This window comes from Gracilinanus agilis, chromosome 5 (assembly GCF_016433145.1).
Source record: "Gracilinanus agilis isolate LMUSP501 chromosome 5, AgileGrace, whole genome shotgun sequence".
Taxonomy (NCBI): domain Eukaryota; kingdom Metazoa; phylum Chordata; class Mammalia; order Didelphimorphia; family Didelphidae; genus Gracilinanus; species Gracilinanus agilis.
The window spans coordinates 225,923,185-225,946,849 of record NC_058134.1 but is presented as its reverse complement, the minus strand read 5'-3'; the positions used below and the strand labels follow the sequence as shown (position 1 = coordinate 225,946,849).

At 40.8% G+C, this 23,665-nt stretch overlaps 1 protein-coding gene across 1 annotated transcript in view; it reads right to left on the bottom strand.

The window, feature by feature from the left end:
- The window catches only part of NFYB (nuclear transcription factor Y subunit beta), a 34,762-nt gene extending 34,584 nt beyond the window's left edge, over window positions 1-178 (bottom strand). The window contains exon 1 of the mRNA XM_044677383.1: window positions 77-178. The gene's annotated coding sequence lies outside the window, so the exon portion shown is untranslated. The remainder of the gene's footprint in view (window positions 1-76) is intronic.
- Between the last annotated feature and the right edge of the window lie 23,487 nt (window positions 179-23,665).

Sequence of the window (23,665 nt, the reverse complement as noted above, 5' to 3'; positions counted from 1 at the left end):
GCGGCGGGCGGACAGCTCATTCGAGCGGCGGCGGAGTGGCTCGAGCCGCGATCATTGGCCGAAGGCAGGCACCAACCTCCGCTGCAGCCCTGGTTGGCTCCCGTCTCCAATCGGCTGTTTGGTTGGACGGAAAATGGCTGCGAAGGAACCAGTCCCAGCGCGGAGCCCCGCTTCCAGGGCCCGGCCTCCCCTCCCGCCGCCGCCGCGCCTCCGCCGCCGCCGCCGCCGCCGCCGCCTCCGCCGCGCCCGCGCCCGCGCTCTTCCCGGGGCCCGGCCACCCGCCCTCCGCGCGCGCGGGCGCGAGGTGGCGGCGAGGGCGCGCGCGGGTCCCGCCGCAAGCCCCGCCCCAGCCCCCGCCGGGCCCCGCCCCCTGCTGGCCCTGCTCGGTCCTCCCCGGCCCCGGGGCTGCGCGCGCCGAGCCCGAGCGGAGCCGACAGGAGCCGAGCGGAGCCGAGCCGAGACAGCTGCTGCCAAGGCGCGCACCTCGAATTTACGAGCCAGCCTTCACAGGCGAACGAGGTCCGGCTGCAGCCGCTTTAGCAGCGTATGGAGTCGTCCCCTACTTCCCCCCCTACTCTGCTAAAGGAAGCACGGGACCGCCAGCAGCCACTGTCCCCACTTAGTGACTGCTTTATGCGCGGCACAAGGCTACGAACTTTACGAACATCTCGCAGCGGCTCCGTGAGACACGTGCTACCATTACCCCCATTTTACAGCTGGGGAAATGGAGGCAGGCAAGTTGAGTGACTTGTCCTTTTTTTTTTTTTTTTAACAAAGTAGATGTATAAAGAATACTTTAAAAAAAATCAACCTTTATTTTTTGTCCTCATTACACCTCTAAGATCGAAGGGCAAGGGCTAGACAAACAAGATCAAGCGACTTGCCTAGGGTCATACATAGGGGAAGTGTCTGAGACCAGTAATAAATGCTTCATTTTTGTTCTGAGTGTAGTGAATGCTTTTTAATAGCCCTGTCCATCTCATGCCTCCCTTCGTGACTTTGTACGGGCTGTACCTCCAAGCCTGGAACACACTCTCTGCTCTCGTCTACTTCTTAGAATCACTAGCTTTCTTCAGAGCTCACCTTAATAGACCACTTTCTGTACACGGCCTTTCCTTCTTAGCTGGAAATTACCCTGTTTAGTTTTTTTTTTTTTTGGAAGGATCAACAGGTTTAGGGAGCCTAGCTAGGTAAATCGAGGTCCCTTCGCCCTGGTCCTTAGAGAGTAGCCTGAGGCACACCGGGAGGTTAAGAGCCTTGCTGGAGGTCACATAGCCAGAACAGACCTAGGTCTTCCGGATTTGAGGGCCAGCTTTCTATCCATGCCTTGGATATATTTTGTATTTATGTATATATGTTGACAACACTAACCTTTAGGCTTTTGCAGTGCCTACTGCTTCATGTCTGGGGACTGATTTTTATATCTAACCTTATTAGGTTGTTATTTTATTTTTTTTCCAAAAGCTTCAAAGTCAGTTATCAAGTGGTTTGTCCAAGTATAGAGGTGAGACTTGAACTTAGTTGCCCTGACTCCAAAATCAGAATTCTCTTCCTTCCTCCACACTTGCCCTGGCTTGAACCTGCAACTTCAAGGTCCTTATCTAAACCTAAATGTAAATACCTTCTCCCATCTTTTGGAAGGGAAATTCTTTGAGAGCAAGAAAGATTTTTATTTGTTTTTGTCTCAGTAGCTCTAGCAAACAGTCTTTCAGTCAACATACATTAAGCATGTACTATGTGTCAGGCTCTGGGGATTAAAAAAAAAAAAAGCAAGACAGCCAGCCATAAAGAGCTCACAGTCTAATAGGGGAGGCAACTACACAAACAAGATATAAGTATAAAGGATATAGGGAGATTTAAAAGACATTGGCATAAAGGCCTGTGAAAATTCCTAGAGTTGGGATAGGGGAGGGTCTTGTTCTTGAAGGCCAGTGTACCAGGATTATTTAGTGAGGTGAAAAGGGCTTGCTGCACAGTGGTGCCAGTGTCAGAGAAAGGAATGGGTATACGTATTTGAGATACATTAAAAAATATTTGAACTAATTGAAGATGAGGAGGTGGAAGATAGTAAGGAGTTGAGGATGACACTCAGATCTCCAGCCTAGTGACAAGTAAGGATAAGGGTGCCCTTGGCAGGAATGGAGACTAGAAAAAAGGGAAAATTTAGGGGAAAAGATAAGTTTATGATCTAGCAGTGAAGGAAAGCAATATGGGATTGTGCCCAAAGGACCATAAAACAATGCACACCCTTTGATCCAATCATACCACTACTAGGTCTGTATTCCAAAGAAAATTTTCTTTTTATGGGAAAAGACTTGCTTATGCAAAAATATTTATAGCTGCTCTGTTTGTAGTGGCAAAGAATTGGAAACTGAGGGGATATCCCTTGTTTGGGGAATGACTGAACAAGTTGTGGTATATGTTGTTGATGTAATACTATTGTGCTATAAGGAATGGTCAACAGGATGATTTCAGAAAGAGCTGGAAAGACTTACATGAACTAATGCAGAATGAAATAAGGAGAACCAGGAAAACAATGTACACAGTAACAGCAATATTGTGGAATGACCAACTGATTGATTTAGCTATTATCAGCAATGCAATGATCCAGGACAATTCTGAGGGGTTTATGACAAAGATTGCTATCTACCTCCAGAGAAAGAACTGTGGGAGTCAGACTGCAGATCAAAGCAGATGATTTTTCACTTGTTTGGGTATATGTTTTGGGGTTTTGCTTTTATAACATTACTCATTTACAAGAATGAACAATGTGGAAATGTTTTCTGTGATAAAATATATATAACTTAGATTGAATTGCTTGCCAGATCTGGGAGGGGGAATGAAGGAGGAAGGGAGGCAATTTGAATCAGATAACTTTGGAAAACTCATGTGAAAATTTGTTATTACGTGTAATTGATTAAAAAAAAAACAAAAAGAAAAACTATAACAAAAAAGAAAAGATAATGAGTTCAGTTCTAAACATTTTGAGTTTAGTATATGAGACATCCAGTTCAAGAGAGCAGTGCCATGAAAACCTAAAGAAAAAGAACCGGAAGGGCCAGATTAAGAAGGATGGAGACTGAGAAAAGGCTGGAAAGAATGGTTGCAGTTGAATGATGAGGTTCTGAAACCAGACTACAAAGAGTTAAGCAGAATGTGAAAGAAAAGAAAGTGAAGGTATAGATAGAGGATAATAGCCGCTGGAGAAAGATGGATGAAGTGAAGGTTTTGGAGGGATGGGGGAAACAGGAATATTTGTAGACAGTGGGGGAGTGGCTATTAGAAAGGGTGGGATGGGGCAGGCTGGTGGCTGAGTAAGTTGATTAATTCCCTTTGCCTAGCCCTTACTAAATCTTCTTCTTTGGAACCAATACTCAGGCTTGTTTTCAAGATAGAAAGTAAGAGGGTTTTTTTTGTTTTGTTTTGTTTTTAAGGGATGGGGGTGGGGGTGGGAATGAGTACAAATGATAGATTGATAGATTGGGGATAATAGGGAAGAAGAGAGGATGGAATACTTGCACAGATAGAGGGAGTTTGCCTTGGCAAGAAGGCCAGGGGTAAGGGAGAAGATAATAGTGGGAAGCATCTCAGTGATAAGCGGAGGAGAAGGGAAGAGGAAACTCTCTTAATAGCCTTGATTTTTGTCAGTGACCTGTGAGGCAAGGTTTACAGCTGAGAATGGCAGAGTAAAAAGAACTTGACATTGTAGAGTTCTTGGAGAGAGGATTTAAACAGAATCCCTAGGTTTAATGCTTTATTAGCTGTGTGGTAACCCACACAGGATGATTGTTAACTGTGCCTTTGTTTTTTCATCTGTAAAATGGAGATAATAATAGTATTTACCTCCCAGAGCTGCAGTAAAGAGAGGATTTTGTAAACCTCAAAAGTGCTATACAAATGTGAACTGTCCCCTCCCCTTTTGTTTAGGACCTTAATTTCATCAGAGTATGGAGCTCCAAGTTTATATTCAATTCAAGTATAAACACATACCCTCCTCCCTACTGATTCATTTTCGTTCAATTTGATTCTACTAGCATATATTAAACGACTAGAAAAGTAAAAGTGGAAGTAGAAAGAGCTTTTATTGGCTTAGGTCAAAGAACCAAATTTCCAAGAATTTGTTCAAGTCACTTATCTGAGAACCTCAGTTTCCATACCAGTAAAATGAGGAGGTTGGATTAAATGACGTCTAAAGTCCCTAGGAACTTGATCAGATGATCCACCTGTAAATTGATTAATTATGCCTTTTCGTGTTTCGAAGGACTCTGAGAAGGTAAATGGATTTGTTCAGGATCAAACAATCTGGTACCAGTCAAAAGCAGTATTTGAGCTTTTCTCAGACTCCAAGGCCAATCTTCTGTCCACTCACTTTAATGTCATTAAGGATTTTTTTTAAGTTGACCGCCATCTATTTAAGACTTACCAGATTTATTATAAAAGAAAGAACGAGAAAAAGAAAGCAGTCCCCATTTAATGTGGAGGGTTTCTCTGCCTTCTGAACTAGAAGGTTTAAGGTTGGATTTTTCCTCCAACTGGAATCCAGAAAACTTCCTTTGGACTTATTTTTGGAAAGATGGTCAGCTTTTATATTTCCTGATTTTTTTCCCTGTGGATGTTTGACAACTGGTTTTCAGATACTAGGGATGAACCAAATGATAATAAGCCAATTACATTAAATTGTTGTCTTGTCTTTGTGCTGTCCTGTTCATTTGCTAAAAGGTTGGGGGAAACCATCTCTGCTATTATTTGGGACTTCTTTTCACAAATATTTCAATTCAATTCAAGAAGCATGCATCATGGGAAGCTAGGTAGTTCAGTGGATAGAGAGCCGGGCCTGGAGATGGAAGGGCCTGGATTCAAATTTGGCCTCAGACACTTCCTAGACCCTGGACAAGTCACTTAACCCCAATTGCCTAGCCTTTAGTGCTCTTCTGCCTTGGAACGCTAAGACAGAAGATTAAGGGTTGGGGGAAAAAAGATTCAAGGAAGGCAAAGATCACTCTCATCTCATCTATCTCATCTATATCAAGAAAGACCATTAAGTGGGGAACAGTACCCGAAATGACAGTTCAATTCTGAGCAACACATTTTAGGAAGGATAATCTGATCTATGAACAAGTATTTCCAGGAGCCTGACTAGCACTGGGGAGAGAACATTATGCCACATGAAGAAAGATGGCAGGACTAGCTCTTGCCTTTCTCTCTTTGAGTTGTTAATAGGACAAGTTGTCTTCTCAGATAGAGTAGGTGCTCCTTGAGGTCAGGGACTTTGTTTCACTTCTCTCCTAGCATTGGAGAATTTTGATCTTGGGATGTTATGCTGCCTAGAGCAGTTTTGGGCCTTCTAGCACTGAGGCTTGAAATTATTGGGTTTTTCTTAATCTAATTAAATGGGATTTCTTCTTTTATAGATGAGGTTCAAGTGATTTGTTAACAGATGACTAAGAAGTGTGTCTTGAATCCATTCCTCAAATAGAGGTCTTAAACAGTAACAGGAGATGAGTGGAGACTGTGCCCAAAGACTTTAGAACATCCCTGATGATTGTATTTTATAGGACTTTAAGGTTTGCAAAGTACTTTTCTCACAACACTTGTGCAAAGCAGGTAGTAGAAGTATTATTTTTCCACTCTACAGATGAGGAAACTGAGGCTTGAAGAAATTAAATGATTTATATATGGGGATATAATGGGGGATGGCCAGTTCAGGGATTATGAAATATAACAGCCACGAAAGCAACAACAAAAATGTATTAGAGGAAAAAAAATCCAGATGAGGATAAGGAAACAAAGAAGATATTATTACTGTCTTGTCAAAGTTCATATACACATTATTTAAATAAATTATAAAAGCATTCCCATGCTCTTCCTACTATAGCCCATTTCCTTAGAGAATTCCATTTTTTTGTTGTTGTTTCTGACTCTTTCTGACTCCATTTGGGATTTTCTTGGTGGAGATACTGAACTGGATTTGCCATTTCCTTCTCTAGCTCATTTTACAGATGAGGAAACTGAGACAAACAGGGATAAGTGACCTGATCAGGGGCATATAGCTAGTAAGTATCTGAGGTCAGATTCGAACTCAGGAAGACTTCAGACTCTGCACTCTACCACTGTACCACTTAGCTGCCCCTACAGAGTTCCCCTAGTGAGCTTCAATATGTCTGGGGAATTAGTGATGGATTTTAAAGGAGAGGGAGGACATCCACAGGTAAAGAGAGGGAGGGCTTTGGAAGGAAAGGCATAGAGGCACCCAACTCAGGGCATGTTTGAGGAACACTAAGGACTCCCATTGGAGTTGAGTATTAAAAACATGGAGGGGAAGGATAGGAAATGAAATGGAATTACCAGTAGGTGGTCCTGGAGTATAGTCTTTTTTTTTTTTTTTAACCCTTATCTTCTGTCTTAGGTCAAGTAAGTATCAGTTCTAAGGCAGAGGAGTAGTAACAGCTAGGCAATTGAGGTAAAGGACTTGCCCAGGATCATTTCTCAGCTAGGAAGTGTCTTGAGACTAGGTTCAAATCCCATCTCCAGACTTGGCACTCTATCTACTGAGCCACCTCGCTGCCTTAGAGTTTGCAAGAATGCAAGACTCCAATAATTTAGCTTAGAAATAAAAAGAGAAATTTATGCCAGGCAAAGAACCTGACCCAATGAAGGAGCGCAAAAGATTTTTGGGTGGAAAAATAACATGATAAGAGTGTCATAATAGCCATCGTTTCTAGAGGTTCTAAAAGGGCCCCTAGGTAGTGCAATGGCTAGAGCACCAGGCCTGGAGTCGGGAAGACTCATCTTCCTGGGTTCAGATCTAGCCTCAGACACTTACTTACTAATTGGGTGACTGGGAAAATCCCTTAACCGATAAGAAGGCTGACCTTGGAGTCATTTGAATTTGAATCTTCCTTTAGAGCAGGGGTTGGCAACGTATGGCTCTCACACCATATCTGACTCTTTTGAGGGTCAGATATGGCTCTTTCTGCAGGAGCCATAAAGTCCATTTTTTTCAGGCTCTGTTACAGGAGCGGCACTGTGAGCACTGTATGGCTCTCATGAAATCACATTTTAAAAAATGTGGCGTTTATGGCTCTCACGGCCAAAAAGGTTGCCGACCCCTGGTTTAGAGTCTCATTAGATGTGTTACCGTGTGAAAGACACTTAACCTCTCTCAGCTCCCCCATGTGTAAAATACAGATAATAATAGCAAATTCTAAATTGAATGTTGCAAAAGTATAAGAGCTTGCTTGGTTCCAAAGAAGAACCATAAGAAGAAACCAGCCCATGTGCCTTTGAAGGGAGTGGGGGGTTCACAGATGTAGAGTATTTGTAAAATATCAGATAGGAGAAGAGATGGGGGGCTGGGTTGACCAGAATCGATGATTTTGTTCTTCTACTTTTTCTTTAAAAAAAAATCTTCATGGGGCAGCTAGGTGGCTCAGTGGATTGAGAGCCAGAGACGAGAGGTTCTGGGTTCAAATTTGACCTCAGACACTTCTTAGTGTTGTGGGGGAGTTTTTAAGTGAGCCCCTGGGGTTTGGAATCTTTTGCAAGAATGCAAGACTCCATAACTTAGCTTAGAAATAAAAAGAGAAATTAAATGAAATGAAATTAATTTAATTTAATTAATTTAGAACTTATGTTGAATTTGGCTGGGAGGACAGCATAGATGGAAAAAGCTGCCTTCTCAAAGGGATCAATTCTGAGATAAATTTATACTCTTTACAGCAGGTGATAACGTGACTTGAGGGAATGAATTCAGGCAAAAGTGGGGGGGGGGGTTTGTCCCTTGATCAGGGTCAGAGTGGTGTCATGTCCTGGAGATACGGGGTATAGTTTAGGTAGATGTCCTAGATTTCAACACAATGATAATTGGGGCATAACCAGAATATGTATGTCTATGTCCACCTCAAAAACCTAGGGGAGGGGACAGCTGGGTAGCTCAGTGGATTGAGAGTCAGGCCTAGAGACAGGAGGTCCTGGGTTCAAATTTGGCCTCAGACACTTCCTTGCTGTGTGACCCTGGGCAAGTCACTTGACCCCCATTGCTACCCTTACCACTCTTCCATCTAAGAGCCAATACACAGAAGTTAAGGGTTAAAAAAACAAACAAAACTAGGGGAGAATTCAAGCGGGATGGTTCTCTTAAAGGTCTTTCTTATCATTAGCCTTGGAAGTTCCAAGGTTACCCTCTCTTTAGCCTTAACAAGAATGCAAGGAAGCAAAGGAATTTTCCTGCTTATAGTTTGACCTGAAAGCACTTTCTATAATTTGGGGGTGGCAAGGTAAACCTAGAGTCCCACATCACTAGCTGGGTGACCCTGGGTAAGTCACTTCACCCCCATTGCCTAGCCCTTACCACTCTTCTTCCTTGGAACCAGTACTTAGTATTGATTCTAAGATGGAAGGGAAGGATTTAAAAAAAAAAAAATCTTCATAATAAGAGATAGCTCTCTGTCCTCAAGTTGTTATTAGGACAGAGAGTAACAGGGTTTTTTGGTTTTTTTAAAAGAGGAGTCTTTGGATGATGGCAATGGTAATCAAGAGAGCATGGGTGTTAGAGACAGGAGTGGGAGGCAGGAGGAGGGGAGGGGACTGAGTGGCGAAGAGGGAGAGAAGGAAGAGGCAAAGCTCGCCACATGTGCCAAGTGTTTGAAAGCAGAAGAGTGAATGAATGGAAGTAACATTGTTACCAACAGCAAAGTCAAAAGGAAGAATAGATTTCTGGGAAAGTCGATACATTTTGTTTGGTGCATTTCCTGTGGATAACTTAAATGGAGGACTAGGGGGCAGCTCCGTGGCTCAGTGGATTGAGAGCCAGGCTTGGAGACAGGAGGTCCTGGGCTCAAAATGTGGCCTCCGATGCTTCCTAGCTGTGTGACCCTGGACAAGTCACTTAACCCCCATTGCCTAGCCCTTACCGCTCTTCTGTCTTAGAACCAATACGCAGTATAGATTCTAAAATGGAAGGTAGGGATTAAAAAAAAAAAGTCTTTGTATATCAGGTGGATCTGGGTTCAAATTTGACTGACCTCAGACATTCCCTAGTTGTGTGACTCTAAGCAAGTCACTTAACCCCCATTGCCTAGCTCTTACTACTCTTCCTCCTTGAAACCAATACAGTATTGGCTCTAAGACAGAAGGTAAGGTTTGTTTGTTTTTTTAATGGAGGCCAAGAGCTCAGAAGAGAAGTTAAGGCTAGAAATCCAGAACTGGAGCCACTGAAGGGCTATTTCTCTTTTTTCCACCCACTTTCAAGCTGGATTTAGAATTGACTGTTGCACTAGGTATTATGGAAGATAAGAAAGAAGGCAAATGCCTTCCCACTTCCTTTGCATTTATTTTGGGGTATATGACATGTTTTTACCCAATTAGAATCAAAGTTCTTTGAGGGCAGAGCCTGTTTTTGCCTTTCCCTCCCTACACTGACTCAGTAAAGTGCTTACTGACTGATAGACTGATTGATTTAGTGTTGAAGATGGTCCCTGACCTCATCTGACAAAGGAGGAAAAAGTCATTTTGGTGATCTAATAAAAAAAAAACAATGTGATGTAGTAACTATAAATGCAAGTGGAATTCAGAGGAGGAACAGTGTGGGCTGGGCTAATGAGAAAGGACTTCGCAGAGGAGGTGGGATTGAATCTGGGCCTGGAACAATGAGGAAGATTTAGGAGAAAGGAGATTTTTTTTTAAACTGGGATTAAGAGCAAAATACAGGAGGTGAAGTCAAGTAAGCTGTGAAGAGGAAATTTAAAGTGGGAAGAAATTTGGAGATTATCTTGTCCAACCCCTGTGCCATTACTCTATGACTCTTATATGGGCCCCTCAAGAAGCTGCCCCAATTTTGAGGCATATTAGAGGTTAGTATGTATATAAAATCAATGCCATTTGAGGGTATGGCCAATGGTTGTATTACAATAGAGAACTGACACCGAATTAAGACCCGAGTCCTATCTCTGATACATCTGGGCAGTGTGATCCTGAATAACTCACCTATCTTCCTAGTGCTCTGAGCAATTCTTTAAGGCTGTAGGTTTTAGAGAAGGTGCTGACCTATACTGATAGATGGGAATTCTCTGAGAATTCTCTTAAACCAAGAAAATCCTAAATCCAATGTCTAGTGCAGTATCTAGAAAATTATTATTGTCATTGTTTCAGTTGTTTCTAACACTTCGTGCTCCTATTTAGGATTTACTTGGCAAAGACACTGGCATGGTTTTCAATTTCCTTCTCCAAATTATTTTACGATGAGGAAACTGAGGTCATTAGGTGTAAGGGGGAAAAAGGGGTTTTATGGGTTCAATATATTAAGAGATGGTCACCAGAGGATTGAACTATTATCAATCCTCAAGAATAATCTCAAGTCAAAATTGATTTTCATGGAAGTTTATTTACAATTAAGAAGAGAGAAAGGAAATAAGGATCTAACCCAGTAGATAATTTACTACGATCCTCTAATTAATCCAGGTAGATCTTAACTCTCAGCCGAGAGTCAGAGGACCAGAGGCCAGGAGGTGAATGAAGCAAAACTTCATTCACAGAGTCTATTAAAGAAATTTCTTAAGAGACGTTCTGGAAGATTCAGTCAGTCTTTAAACTCACCATGTGGAAATCAAAGAAGATATTTTAAGCAGCCTCACCAGGGTCTCAGAGTTCCAACACTCCTCCACGAACCAGAAGAGGTTCATCACTAGTCGCCCTCTTCAACAGAAGACCTCTCACTCACTCAACTCTCTCTTTTTAAAGGGGTCACTTATGTGTCACTTCCTGTGCCTCCCTCCTAATTTGCATGTCCAATCACAATAGATGATTCTCATAGTACTGCCTAGGGGGCAGTCAATTGATTCTGATTGTCCCCCACTCTAGCACATGTGGGTTATGGACCTCCCAGAATTAGAGGTACTCTCACCTTTGGTGATTAAATATAAAGATGGGCAATGTAGACTTAATCTAATTATCACATAGGCTTAAATGACTTGCCCAGGATCATTCAGCTAAGATATTTGGGTGGTTTGCCATTTCCTTCTCCAGCTCATTTTATAGATGAGAAAACTGAGGCAAACAGGGTTAAGTACTTGCCCAGGGTCACCCAGTTAATACATGTTTGAGAACAGATTTGAACTCATGAAGATGAGTCTTCCTGACTTCCTGACACTCTATTCACTGTATCACCTAGCTGCCCTGGCCTTAGAAAATAATTGGCACTCAGTACTTCTAGATTGATGAATTGATACTCATGCAGGCAAGTAAAATGAATGAAGGAATGAATGAAAAGAATTTACTAAGGGATTACTATGTGCTAAGCATTGTTCTAAGTCTTGGGGCTACAAATACAACAGAGGGACAGTCCCTAACCTCAAAGAGCTTGCCCAGAGAGGAAGAGAAAAGGAGGTAGGAAGAGTTAGCATTTATACAACATCTACCATATAACTGACACTATGCTAAGTACTTTACAGATATTAACTCCTTGATTCTCACAACAACCCTGGAAGATGGGTGCTATAATTATCCCCATTTTACAGTTAAGAAAACTGAGGCAAACAATGTTTAAATGACTTGCTCAGAGTCACAAAACTGCTAAATGTCTGAGGTCAGATTTGAATTCAATTCTTCCTGACTCCAGGCCCAGATATCTTTCCACTGCTTCACCAACTGACTCTAAAAACAATATATCAGAGAATGGTGACCAGAGAAGGGTGCCATGATCTGAGCGTCATAAAGATGGTGAGTGGAACAATTAGGCTATTAATACTCTATTCATTATCTATTAATAATCTATTAATATCTATTAATACTTTCCAGAGACCATGGTCTTGGTAATTTGATTAAAGTTCTCAGAATAAGAGGTGGAGAAGAGAGATAGTAGGGTGGAGACTCCTGAGGTTGAAAAGTAAGCTGCTTATTCCTGGGGAGGGTAGAGCAATGACAGGCTTGGCTGTCCATGGCCCAGTTTGCAAGACACATTTCATTTTATATTTTCCAATTGCATGTAAAAACTCATTTTTTAAAAATTTGAGTTTCAAATTCTCTCCCTCTTCACTCCCTCTCTTTGAGAAAGCAAGCAATTTGATAGAGATTATACATGTTGCAAAAGAAAATGCAGACCAAAAACAATGGCAACCACCAAAAAAATCCCATGAAAAATAAGGAAGGTTAAAAAAATGTTCTTCTTTGTTCTTCATTCAGACTCTATCAGCTTTTTCTCTACAGGTGGAGAGCATTTTTCATCATAAGTTCTTTGGAATTGTCTCGGATCATTGTATTACTGAGCATAACTAATGCATTCATAGTTGATCATCATACATTTTTTTGTTTTGTTTTTAATTTTTTTAAATTTATTTAATTATTTGAGAATATTTTTCCATGGTTACGTGATTCATATTCTTTCTCTCCCTCCTCCTGGAGCTGACGAGCAATTTAACTGGGTTTTACAGATCATCATACATTATTGCTGTTACTATGTACAATTTTTTCCTAGTTCTGCTCACTTCACTTTTCATCAGTTTATGTCTTTCCAGGTTTTTCTGAGAATTTCCTTTGTAGCATTTCTTATAGTACAACAGTGTTCCATCAAAACCATATACCACAACTTGTTCAGCCATTCTCCAATTTGATGGACATCCCCTCTACTTTCAATTCTTTGCCACTACAAAAATAGTTGCTATAAATGTTTTTATATGTTTAGGTCTTTTCCTTTTCCTTTTTTTTTAAATCTGCAGACTTAGTAGGATATTACTGGATCAAGGGTTATGCACAGTTTTATGGCCCTTTTGGCATAGTTCCAAATTGCTTTCCAGAATGATTGGATCAGTTGACAACTCCACCAATAGTGCATTAGTGTCCCAATTTTTCTATATCCCCTCCAACATTTGCCTTTTTCTTTTTCTGTCATATTAGCCAGCCTGACAGGTGTGAGGAGGTACCTCAGAGCTGTCTTAATTTGCATTTCTTTAAAGAAGTGATTTAGAACATTTTTTATCTGATCATTGATAACTTTGCTTTCTTTTTCTGACAACTGCTTATTTCCTTTGACCACTTATCAATTGAAGAATGACTTGAATTCTTATAAATTTGACTCAGTTCTCTATGTAGTTAGTAAATAAAGCTTTTGTCAAAGGAATACTATAAACATTCTGCTCCCCCCACCAAGTTTTCTATTTTCCTTCTATTCTTGGATGAATTATTTCCATTTGTATAAAAAATTATTCATTTGGAGTAGCTAGGTGGCTCAGTAGATAGAAAAACCAGGCCTAGAGATGAGAGGTCCTGGGTTCAAATCTGACCTCAAGCACTTCCTAGCTGTATGACTGTGGGTAAATGACTTGGTCCCAATTGCCTACCCCTTATCACTCTTCTGCCTTGGAACCAATAATTAATATCAATTCAAAATCAGAAGGTAAAGGGTTAAAAAAAAACCCTTCTCAATTTAATATAATTAAAATTATCCATTTTACAACCTATAATGCTCTCTATCTCTTCTTTGGTCATAAATTCCTCCTTTATCCAGAGATCTGACAGATAAAATATTCTATGCTCCTCTAATTTGCTTATGAGATCATTCTTTATGTCTAAATCATGTACCCATTTTAATCTTATCTTGGTCTACTGTGTGAGATGTTGGTCTCTGCCAAATTGCTTTCTAGCTTTCCTAGCATTTTTTCTCAAATAATGAGTTCTTGTCCCCAAAGCTTTATCTTTGTTTTTATCAAATACTAAATTGCTATGGTCACTTACTAGAATGAATTGCGTACCTAATTTATTCCACTGGTACACTACTCTGTTTCTTAGCCTGTACCAGATTGTTTTGATGATTACCACTTTGTAATACAATTTGAAATCCAGTCCTGCTAGGCCATCACATTTTTTTCATTGATTCTCTATTCTTGATCTTTTGTTCTTCCAGGCAAATTTTGTTGTTGTTATTTTTTTTCTAGCTCTATAAATTAATTCTTCGTAGTTTGATTGGCATGGCACCCAATAGGTAAATTAATTTAGGTGGAATTTTAATTTTTAATACATTGGCTGGACCTACTCATGGAGCAATTCATATTTCTCCAACCCTTTAGATCTGACTTCATATGAAAAGTATCTTGCAATTGTGTTTACTTTGTCCAATTAGAGTGTATGGGGTGTTTTGGGAAGACTAGCACTTCTGGTATGAGGGCTTGCAGAGCCCTTTTTAAGGCTGCTCATCCCCCTATGATGTCTACCTTTCACCCAAATCTCACCTGTGGTTCTACAACGCTATACTTACACCTCAGTAAAACTGTCTCCACAGATGGACTAAACTAAGTTGAGGGTAATTGACAGGTTTCAAACCAGCCAATGACTTAGGGGGATGCTGACTCTAAGCATGGAAAGACTTCTGAGGGAGCAGCTGGGTAGCTCAGTCGATTGAGAGCCAGACCTAGAGACGGGAGGTCCTGGGTTCAAATCCGGCCTCAGACACTTCCCAGCTGTGTGACCCTGGGCAAGTCACTTGACCCCCATTGCCCACCCTTACCACTCTTACCACAGAAGAGCAGTAAAGCCTTGGCAATGGGGGTTAAGTAACTTGTCTAGAGACACACAATTAGGAAGTGTCTGAGGCCAAATTTGAACCCAGAACCTCCCATCTCCAGTTCTGGCTCTCTATTCACTGAGTCACCTAGCTGTCCCTTACAATTATTTTAAATGGAATTTCTTTTTCTGTTTCTTTTGCTGGGTTTTGTTGGTAAAATATAGAAATGTTGATGATTTATATGACTTTGTTTTATATACTGTAACTTTGCTTAAGTTGTTAATTATTTCAACTAGTTTTTTAGTTCACACTCTAGAATTCTCTAAGCATACTATCTACAAAGAGCAGACAAAAAAAGTTTTGTTTTCTCATTGCTTATTCTAATTCCTTCAATTTCTTTTTTCTCCTCTTCTTGCTATAGCTATTTCTAGTACAATATTGATTAATAATAGTGGTTATAATGGGCATCTTTGCTTCACCCCTATTCTTATTGGGAAGGCTTCTAGCTTATCCCTCTTACAGGTAATGCTTCCTGATTTTTATAATTTTTTTTTTTATTAAACCCTTACCTTCTGTCTTGGAGTATTGGCTCCAAGACAGAAGAGTGGTAAGGGCTGGGCAATGGGGGTTAAGTGTCTTGGCCAGGGTCACACAGCTAGGAAGTGTCTGAGGTCAGATTTGAACCCAGGACCTCTGTCTCTGGGCCTGGCTCTCAATCCACTGAGCTACCCAGCTGCCCTCTGTATCAGTATTCTTTAGGAAAATTGGCCTATGCTTTCTTTTTCTCTGCTTTTGCTCCTTCCTGGTTTAGGTATCAGTATCATATTTGTGTGATAAAAGGAATTTGGTAAGACTCCTTGTTTGACTATTTTCCCAAATAGTTTACATAGTATTGGAATTACAGTAGGCCCTCTTGGTCCTCATTGGTTTCTGCTTTCCATGGTTCAGTTACCTGAGGTCAAACTGAAGAGCCAAGGTTGGCCTGTAGCAGTGGTCTGCTCCTGGCAGAGGGCTCTTTTTCTTTTACTTTCCACCCTCTTTAATGTCCCCCTTTTCAGGGTTTTTTTTTATGCATGTGGTCAAGGTGGGAGGTTGCCAAGCTCCAAGGTGAGCAGCAGAAGTAGGGAGAGAGAGCACGCATCCATGGGGTCAGCAGATGTTGGCATATATCAGTGGTCAGCCATCTGCAGTAGGTTTTGGAACACATCCCTTGTGGACATGTGGATATATATGCTTTAATGGGTCTTTAAATGTCTGATAGAATTCACTTGTGAATGCAGCTGATTCTGGCTAGAGATTTTTTCTTAGGGAGCCCATTGATAGTTTCTTCAGTTTCTTTTTCCAAGATAGGGTTATTTAAGTATTCTATTTCCTCTTCTGCTAATCTAGGCAATTTATTTTTTTGCAAACATTAATTCATTTCATTTAAATTTTTCAATGTATTGGCATATGATTGGTCAAAATAGCTCCAAATTGCTTTAATTTCCTCATCATTGGTGATGAATTCACTCTTTTCATTTCTGATGCTGGTAATTTGGTTTTCTTTCTTTTTTTTTATCAAATTAAGCAACAATTTATTTTATTGGTAGAAGACACATTTTAAAAGACATTTCATTAAATAGTATAGCAACTAAAATGATAAGCAAGTCATCCACTCATGTACAAATGGGCTATCTTCTCAGGTTACATTACTCCCCAGTGGAGAGGGCATACATGTAGAGAGCATATGTAAACAGGGAACATTTGTAGAGAGCACACACAGGATATATATGTGAAGGATCATACACTATGAATCCATGTGGCCAGTGTACATCCACAGAAGGCACATACTTAGGGAAATAATTTTTCAATGGAAGAACGCACTAACCTTAGAACTTAACAATCTAATCTAAATTATTATCATCCTAGTGCCAATGTTGGCAAACCCATGGCATGTGTGCTGGAGGGGGCTGCTCCCTTGCCCCTCTCTACATGCACCTGAGGATGTTTTTCCCATGCTCCACCCCTCTGCCCAGCAGCTCAATGGGAGCACTTCCTCTCTCCCCTGTCTCAGGTAAGACAAGGGGCTCACATGCACTGTGAGGGTTGCAGTTTGGGCACTCAGTCTCTAAAAGATTCACCATCACTGTCCTAGTGTATTTCCTCCCCCACAAGTTGGGATTTTACTAATAAAATACTCACTGGTAAGGGAGACAAAGGCAATTCAGAGATTATGGATAATGTACAAACTGAACCATCAAAAGATAGCAACTCTCTCCATATGTGATTTGATTTTAACAAAATGTCTGTTTCTTGACCTAGTCTATTTTCACTTGTAAAGGTTGATTTCCAATTCCAGGACTTGTTCTCTTTCTTTTTTTCCCCCATTTTATGTCTTGCCAGGTCAAGATTCTCTCATTCTCTTTTCCTCCCACCCTGCCAACTCCTATCTCAAAGTAACTAGATAAGACAATTGGTAGAGTTCAAATCCAGCCTTAGGCAATTACTGTAAGGGGCGGAAAAGGGTTTTTGGTCAAATATATTAAAAGGGGGTTGCCAGGGGAAATTTCCCCATTAAGGAATGAACTCAAGTCAAAATTGACTTTTATGGGATTTTTTTTACAATTGAGAAGAGGTAGAAGAAATAAGGAAATAAGAATCTAACCCAGTAGGTAATTTACTACGATCCTCTAATTAATCCAGGTAGATCTTAACTCTCAGCTGAGAGTCAGAGGGCCAGAGGCCCGGAGGTGAATGAAACAATGCTTCATTCAGAGTCTCTATTAAAGGGAAGTTCCTTAAGAGAAGTTCAGGAAGATTCAGTCTTTACACTCACCATGTGGAAGATCCTCTAATTAATCCAGGTAGATCTTAACTCTCAGCTGAGAGTCAGAGGGCCAGAGGCCCGGAGGTGAATGAAGCAATGCTTCATTCAGTCTCTATTAAAGGGAAGTTCCTTAAGAGAAGTTCAGGAAGATTCAGTCTTTACACTCACCATGTAGAATTCCAAAGATATTGAGAGCAGTCTCACCAAGGTCTCAGCGTCCCAGCCAGCACTCCTCCACGAACCAGGAAAGCTAGAAGACTCAGCCAGAAGACTTCCTTCACCAGAAGCTTTCACCAGCCTTCTTTTTTACCAGACTGCCTTCTTGGCTTTTATGGTGGTTTCCTGTCCCTGCCCCTTTTTACAGGGGCCAATCACAGCTTCCAAATTGTCTAGCACTGCCCAGGGAGTGGTCTTTGTGGGAACTAGTTCTCACCTTCTGGAGGTGTGAATGCTCATTAAAAAAGGTTCACACTTTCTGAGGGTATGAACAAGTTTCTGACTGTTTGAGGTAGGAAAAAGAGTAGAACTCTCCAAGTATCTTGTTGGCTTCTCACCTAGCACTAGGTAGGGTGTGAATTCACTAAGTGGTTTTCAAGCTTCTCCCACCTAGTTCAAGCTTGTGTCGATTCAAAGTTATTGCCAACCAAAGTGTTAACTCCAACTAGGCAAAGAGAACAAAGGATTCCCTTTTCACAAGTGTGAACTCAAAGAAAACCAAGAATTTCCTTTTACACTACCTATGTGACAATGGGCAAGTCATTTAACTTCTATCTGCCTCCCTTTCCTCAACTGTAAAGTGGGGCTAATAATTGCACCTACGTTACATAGTTGTGGGAGTTATTTGAAATAGTATTTGTGAAACCCTAAGCACAGTGGCTCCCAGACCTTCAAACTTGCCTCCAAGGCAAATCTCCCATCCCCTATATCCAATCTGTTGCCAAGGTTTATTAATTTACCCTTCATCTCTTTATAATATATTATGCACCCCCTTCTCTCCTCTGACACTGCCACCATCCTGGTCTAGTGCAAGCCCTCATCATTTCGTGTCTTGACTATTGAAGGAGCCTGCTGGTGGGTCTGTCTTGCCTCAGGTCTCTACCCATTTAAATCCATTCTCTATTCAGCCACCAAGGTATTTTTCTAAAGCTCAAGTCTGAACATATCACCCTTCCCCACTCAGTAATCTCCAGTGGCTCACTATGGCTCCAAGAATCAAATCACAAAATTCTCTGATGTTCAAAGCCCTTTTTAACACAATTGCCAATCTACCCTTTTAACCTTCTAACACTTGACACATACTTTTTAATCCAGTGGTACTGGCCTCTTGGCTATTTCACAAATAAGACACTCAACCCCTCTGCTCTAGGCATTTTTTCTGGCCCATGCCCAGAATGCTCTTTCTCCTCATCACTACCTGCTTCCTTCCCTGGCTTCCTTTAAATCCCAACTGGAATCCTATCTTCTATACGAATCTCTCTCCAACCCTTCTTCATTCTGGTGCCTTCCTTCTCCTGAACTTGAGATGTCTACATTCTTGTAACAATTCAGAATGGCATCCATCATGCTATCTGGAGAATGAAATGGCCAACCATTCCAGTATCTTTGCCAAGAATACTCCAAATGGAATAATGAAGAGTCTGATAGACTTAAAAGATTCAACAATAACAATCTCTTTCTTAATTATTTTCCATTTTTCCTGTTTATAGCTTGTTTGTACATATTTGTTTACTTGTCTCCTGAACTCCTTGAGGGCAAAGACTATCTATTGTCTCTTTTTATATCCCATTTTATACTATGCTTTGCATAGTACCTGACATATAATAGGGGCTTAAGAAAATTTTCTGATTTCCTGCCACATAATAGGCACTATACAAATGTTTGTTTTCTCTCTTCCCCTTTGACATAATATCTTGAATTTTATGCCCTGACTGGCTTAACTAAATAACTAAACTAACTATAATATATAATAACCATATCCAAAGGAGCCTGATGACCAGAGAAAGATCTCACTGAAGAATTTATTCATACTTTCCTATTATTGGAACACTGAAATTCTTTGCTTAGGTTGAGGTTACTTTGAAATGCTTACAGCTGTTGGTCTGAGGGTTCTGACTATTGCAGGACTGTCTAGGAATGGTATAAAAATCTTGAACAAAAGTCCATTGTTCTTTTCACTATATCCCACTGCTGCACAATATATAACAAGTGACTGGGAGGCTTTTTATAATGGGGTTCTGTTTTGTTTACTTAATGAATCCTCTTAACATCTTTGTGTTCTATACATAATAGCAAAGTGGTTTGGAAAGAGTACTGTATTTGGAGTGAAGGGTTCCTGGTATGAACGAATCAGGAAGATATTGAAGATGTATTCAAAAGCTGACTCTAATGAGCAAAGTGTTCATGGGCCAGACTTATGGAAATATTTCTAATATTTCACATGCTTGATTTATAGATCATTGAATTGGATGGGTTTAAAATTTTGTGGAACTTAAAAATTAAACCTCTATTATTATCTGCAGTGTGGAAGCTAGCTAACTATTTGTAAAAGTCCTTTGAAATGTCAAAGACATACTCTTACATCTGAATAAGCATGGACCAGTGTTCCAGTCAGGAAGGACTTTCAAATGAGCTTCTTCCTTGAGCACCAGGCTATACTATTATCTTGCTATCTATTCCTTTATCTTGTAATTGGTTATCAATATTATGTTAATACTTCTGTTGTGCCACTTGTTTGATTGACATTGTGTGACCCCCAATCCTAAAATTCATCCTTGAAGTCTGTAATAAACAGTGCAGCTTGCTCAGTCCTGACCTGCTGACACCATGCAAAAGTTTTCTCTGTGTGTTCCATGTCTCATGGTTTCATCTATGCCTCACTTTCTCTAGTTCTTAATCTTAACCCATTACTTTCCAGCTTTCAGCTTCCCTCCTCAGGTGATTAAACCCACAAGAGAATTGTTTGTAGAGGCTGGTCCACTACATGGAGTCAAATGACTCGGGGCTTACTATATCTTACTGTCAGTTCAATTGATGGGGGGTTGACCCAAGAGACAGTGAGACCTGTTATCAAGAAGTGGGTAATCTTTTGGTTAAAAGGAGGGATAAAGGTGATGTGATATGGAGGAGGAATGAAGGGGAATAGCTGAGTGTAGGGAAGGGATGAATGAGGTGGTATATTGGATGGTAAGGGAGTAGATGGGAGTATTCAGAAGAGGCTGCCCAAACAGGTTAGTCACAGGAGGCTAGAGACAGAGGATACTGGGGAGGCAAGGAAAGATATCTCTATAGATACAAAGGAGTTGGGCCAGTCAGAAATGTTTTAAATCTGGCTGGAGGGCTTCTCTTGTCAGTTTCTAAAGTCCCTTGAGGGAGGAGTCAAGAGAGCTCCTTCCTGCCAGTCAAACTGAAGGATGCAGGAAGTCTCGGGCAAAGACTTCCTGCCAAGATGGATGCCCACAGTTCCCTCAAGAATTAAAAAGAAATTCCTTCCCTCTTCAACCCTTGCCTTAATTTTGATACAATGATTCACTAGAGGCTTGAATAGGTAACAAAGGGGATTTATTAATAACCGGGTTAATCAGAAGGAGAGAGGGGTTTAGGGTTTTGTAACAGCCGCTAGGGATAAAGCTGTGGGTGGGGGAAGGGTCACAGGAGAGGGTTAGACTGAGAGAGCCTGCTCTCCCAGTCAGGAAGATTTGACTGCCTTAAAGTAAAGTATTTACTAGATCAATAAAATAAGAGATAACTTGATTTAAAGATGTTCTACTTGCCTACAGAAAACTAAACCCACAAATGTCTAATCACCAAAACCACCCTTCCTCCCGGACCCCAAAGGGAAATTCAGGGAAAATAAACAGGGATGTGATATCGAGAGGTCAGGGACAGGTCCAGAGAAATCAGCTAGGTTCAAATTGCCCAGAGACAAAAACACAGGCAAAGCCCAAGCCAAAAGTCAGAAGCAGAGCCTCAGTTGGAACTTCTGCTCTCTTCAAGCCTCAGACTCCAACTGACTTTTAGTGAACATTCTAAGACTTAACTGCCAAGGCTGTTTACAGTTGACTTTTGCAAGAGCAAAAGCTTCTGTTGCATCCTTGCATTATAGACCAAAGCAAGGTGATATAGCGAAGCTTTAATGGAGGAAAGAGCAGCAAGGGGGAATCTGATGCCAGTGGAGGTGGCTATGGAATCTCACCAGGTGAGGGAATCATAAGATCTTATAGCATTGGGAGTTTCAAGGGTAATACAACTTGGGTTTCTCTATTGGTTGTTTCTGGGGAAGGTAAGCTACTTGGATTAGCTTCATTGGATGTTCCTGAGAGGGGTGGGATGTTGTTGGCAACTATTTTGTTGGCTTTTTGTTGCCTAGCTGGGGTCTGTTGGTTTCTTGTTGCCTAGTTGGGGTCTCTAACTTGCTAACTTTGTAATCTTGACAAATCATTCTAAAAATGGGCCTCAGTTATCTCTAAAAAGATTTGAATTTGTTCCCATTTTATGATTATTATCTATGAAAAGGCGTGCTCCAGACTTTAGAGAAAACATGTCATATGGAACAAAAACAGAGATAACCAAAAGTAACCAACTGACTTTTAGGTGTTAATGAACCATTTCGTACCTTATGAGGGATTCTGTGGTTTTGAGTAACATAATACATATATATTAACATATGTATTATATATACATAATTTATTTAAAATAAATATCCAATCAGAGACAATGAACTTGCCCCCACGGCACAGATTCCAGCAACTCATTTGCATAAGGCCAAATAAGAATCTGGGAAAAGTAACAAGATTATTACTGTTAGGTAAAGTGGAATTCCCTCACTAAAGAAACCCAGATCTCAGCCAAGAAGAATTAGTAAGAGAGGCTAAACTAGCCTGACAGAAGAGATACTAGCTCGGTTCATCATGTCTAGCAGAGGTACTGTCCCCTCTAGCTTAGAGACCTTGATCTGTGGGGAACAAGTCCAGCTAATACTGAGTCCTCGCCTGAAAGTGAAGTTCATGAAGACTTTTTGGAGAAAGAGAAGACTAAGACCCAGTAGTTCCAGAATTGTGATTTTCCTAGGCTACATGTTCTCCCTATTCATGTGTCTCACCAACATTATTTTTAAGTTTGCACACACTCTCTCCCCTCACCAATCTGTACTTTATGTGTCTTTTTTGGAGGGTACACCCCATGTTTCGGAAAGAAATGTCTTGTATCCACTGTGTAAGAGGGAAAAATTATGAGACTGGCCATAACTGAATAATTTTATTAATTAAAATTAATAGGGGAAAATGATGGAAAAATAGGAGACGGAGATATAGGTTACTTTCCTTTCTGTTCCATTTAGCTTGCTGTTCTGTGGCCACCATTAGGGCCCCCTAAACCATGCTCACAGGGAAGTCCAGGCAGCAACAAACATGGAAGAGAAGATGGAGAAATCCTCTCTTGCCTCAGTTTATCAAACTTTTTCTCCATCCACTAACTCTCATACATCATGTCTCAGGAGCCAACTGTGGCTTTCTGTTTTGCCTGGGCCACCCAGGGGGGGCAGTCCAAGGGGGCAGTCCAGGGGGCAGTCCAGGGGACATCTGCCCTTCCCCTTGTCTCATGATCTCTTGACTCTCTTGCTGCCTTTTTCTGGCTGCCATTCTATCCTCATGACCCAATCCACTCAATGATGTCTCTCACATAATCTTCCCCTCTGCCTCCAGGTCAAATTCAGGCTTACTGCCAGGTATGCCGGTCACTATGCAACTCCAGAAAGGGGGGAGGGTAAATTTCCTTTACACGACTGTTCTTATTAAGCCATTTGAGTAAATGTCTTTTCTCAGAGTTAATTGTCTTTTGGTTGATTGTTCGTGAAAAGTACACCAGTGGGGGGTTCGTGAACACCATTATTAGGGACTGGTCACCTATAGATTTATCTCTATAACCAGAGAAAGTTGTTACTTTTCTGGAGATTCAGCATGCTAGTATGAGCCGGACTGTGAGAGGAGGTGCTACATCTGATTGTGCTGACTGGTAACTGAAAACTGAGACAAATACTAGACCTTAAGACTTGATCTTGAAGGAGACCTTAGAAATGACCAAGTCCAACCCCTTAATTTTACAAGGCAAAAAATTAAGGCCCAGAAAGAGGAAGGGAAATGAGTGGCAGAGCCAAGATGTGAACTCAGGTTGGATGAAATCAGAGATATCCAGATTTTGAACTCCTCACATACAGATATACAGTATAAATGGCCCAGGAAATACCTGCCCCAAATGGATATTTCATGTTTCTCTACCAAAGTACTTGATTAATAATCTCATTTAAGATTGTTGAAATATTAATAAAACAGTATAAGAATATACATTTAGATTTTATGTTAAATATGAGAATC